At 36.7% G+C, this 3,218-nt stretch overlaps 1 long non-coding RNA gene across 1 annotated transcript; it reads left to right on the forward strand.

The window, feature by feature from the left end:
• The first annotated feature begins 294 nt into the window (after positions 1-294).
• Positions 295-2,600, forward strand: LOC138951528 (uncharacterized). The gene is made up of 2 exons (XR_011451147.1): positions 295-1,714; positions 2,125-2,600. It is a non-coding gene; the product is annotated as an uncharacterized lncRNA (long non-coding RNA).
• The last annotated feature ends 618 nt before the right edge of the window (positions 2,601-3,218 follow it).

The following is a 3,218-nucleotide window of genomic DNA, read 5'->3' on the forward strand; positions in this document are numbered from 1 at the left end:
ACGACAACATTTATCACCAGTGCTGGACTGATTGTGTAACCTCTGCGAACGCCAAGAAGAAGAAGAAGACTGGTCCATATTAGGCACCCAGGCTCCTAATATGGACCATTTGTGATTTTTTCTGTATTTAATTTTTGCCGAATGTCTATCAAAGCTATTTCACTCTAATTAGGCCTAACGGTTAACCTAAGAGAGGACTACCAAACACAAAATGAAACTTCTTCGCAAGAAAACAAGCTAGTTATCAGCATGAAACAAAAAGTGGTCCATATTAGGAGCCCTTCCCCTAATACATCTCAGTGTGCGAGTAAGACTAATTCAACTATGCATCAGATTTGTTTGTTTGGCTTTGGTGAGAACATTATTTGAAGCACAGCAAAAAACTAAAGAATCAGAGAGAAAATGAATTATAAAATGATCCACTACACAAGTATATTATTTACAAGTTAGTATCCCCCTTCATTGGCTCTGTCGACCCCCGTTTTCAACTGCTTGCTTCCCTTTATATAATGAACCACCCATAGAGCGTCGTTGTCCCGAACAAAATCCTCCAAATCTTATCAACACAACTGTGCACGTCCGCGATTCTGGGTGACAGTTACAAAATCAGTGAGTGACTAACTTTGCTGGTCTATAAACTTGCTCCCACAAAGCCTTGGACTCAGTTGATGATTTCATGTAAGTAATAAAACTAATTTTAAATTTTTAACTGATTTACGCTAGTTGTTATTGTTGAAAGTAAAACTGAAAACGGTGTCCCGTGAAATTATTCAACAGGGCCGAAAAGTTTCAAAGTCCGATGTGCAAAAGTTGCATTTTGTGACAAGAAAAATACATAAAAAGAAGCATTTGATTTTAAAGCTGCCCTGTGTGTGTTGTAATTTGTTTATGATAGTAATGCATGGCGGCGAACTTTTTAAACATGAAGTCCACGATTTATACTAAAAAGTCTCCTCAAGTCTCAGAATTAAAATGTTTTCAGCAGGGAAGCCTCGAAAATGCGTCTTTTTTTGCTAATTTCCAAAAGTTTTGCAATCAATATCTTCAACAGAAAAATTTAGAAAAAATGTAATGGTGTTAATGATTATGTTTTTGAAAGCAAGGTGCATCCATGGTTCCTTTCTTTTTCTTACTTTAATTAAATCGTTGCATTAAAGTTGGGATATTTGGACATATTTGCAGATAACAGAATTTCAGTCCTAGTCTAAGAGCTATTGCTGCATGACTCTACCGACAATCAAAGAGTCAAATAAATCATAAAATATGTCATGTATGAAAAGAAAGGGTTTTTCCTGCACAATTCATCTGTACATGTGTCATATCTGTATTGCTGTTTATCTGACTTTAATTTCATATATAATAATGATAATTTAACAGATTTACAGTTACCTTAAAGTCAAAGCGTATACATTTTTTTTAAATGTTGTTAGTGGTGAGCTGTTAATTTTATACTTATAATAATAATTATTGTTTGCAAAGAGTGTTGCAACAAGGAATCAGAAACACATTTAATTGGTTGTTTATGTAGGGGCATATGTAATATGTTTATGTTGTCATTATTTTAATGATTTTCCAGATGGGGCGGCGGAAAACTTGTTGGAATGCCTCGGAAAGGATCGAGATTTAAACATGATGCAGCATGCAGAAAGAATGCTGAAGAAAGGAATATGAAGACTGAGGAAGACAAGTTGTTGCAGTTTTGTACTCAGATCCAGTAAGTATTTTTCATAATTTAAATTTAAAATAATACACTATAATGTAGAAGGGATGACCGAATTTAGGTATGTCAAGTACTCTAGCCTGGATTTATGAAGGGAAATGCAAGAAGGAGGGACTAACTACATATTTCTCCTGTTCCCAACTGTGAGACAGAGTTAAAAGCAAAGCCATACATAATAACATAACACAATGACAACAACAACACCCCACAGATCATGCAAATTGTGTGTGTCTTTTATTTTCACGGGGCCAAAGAAGTTGTCACTAGGCAGAGCCTTTTTCAGTTTTTGCCTCGAAAGGACCTACTAGTCTTTCTATCAACACATTTCCATGGCTACTTCTGTACTTGTTGTTGGAAATATCAAGTTGATTAAATTACTATATATTTCCTTTTTATTTTTCAAGCTTGACGAGGGTGCTCCAGCAGAACCTAGGGAGTGGGGGTGATTTTCTGATTGAGGACTGCCCTGGACTGCTGTGTGCCTAACTGTTGATCCCGATTCATCAGGAACCGAAGATATTAAAGATTAACTTAGAACTGATGACAGGTGTTGTGTTTAATAAAAATTACTCAGAAAACTTTTGATTCTTTGCTTTGTTCTTATTTATTGTGTATGCAACAAAACAAAAAAACACTAAAATAGGGAGAGGTGATAGAAAAGAAAGCACGCATCATCACTTTCATACCAAAACTTGATGACACTGTATGACAGGAAACTAATTTATTCACACACACAAAACCAAAGAGCAGGCAGATGAATGCAGTCACAATGAATGAAGTATACGTCACTATGCATATGAGCACAGTTTAAAATTCACACAAGCATCAGAATATTTGCAGTACCAAATAATGCACATGACAATGGAAAAGAAAACCATTATTCTGCTTCTGGACTTTTCACAGAGTTTGACAGGACAACATAACCAGTTCAGTTCCCAAATATAAATGCTTGCACTCCACACATCAGTTCACCTGTACCCATACACTGAAAGTACTGAGGAAAGAGATCAGTATGGACTGCCAAATATGTCCAAAACATGCTAGCTATCTGAATACTGATTCAAGCTATGTCTACCAGATGCACATGCTGCATAAAGTGACTGAACATGAATACCTTCAGTCCTGAACCTAAGGAATATCATTCATAAGTTCATGGTACCTTGTCCACATCTGTGCACCCTGCATCTTTATTATTGACGCATGAGTGAAGCTTATAAAGTCTTAAATGTTTCATCATCTCACATCCACATTGCCATCTCTTGAGACGATACTTGCCGCTATGGCAGTAAGAGATGATTTCTCTGAAGATATATTAATATAGGCATCCTCTTCAATCCTTTTAATAGGCTTTAGCGTTGATGAGCAGGTCTCAGGTTGCATTGCTTAGGCGGGTGTTCCTCTCAGCGTCACAGCAGTCTCACTCAACCAGTACGTCTAAAACTGCAACCGTGCATCAGACTGGGCGTCACCGTTGTCAATTCAATGCTCACTGGCTGAA

The sequence above is a fragment of the Littorina saxatilis genome, linkage group LG16, assembly GCF_037325665.1.
Source record: "Littorina saxatilis isolate snail1 linkage group LG16, US_GU_Lsax_2.0, whole genome shotgun sequence".
NCBI lineage: Eukaryota > Metazoa > Mollusca > Gastropoda > Littorinimorpha > Littorinidae > Littorina > Littorina saxatilis.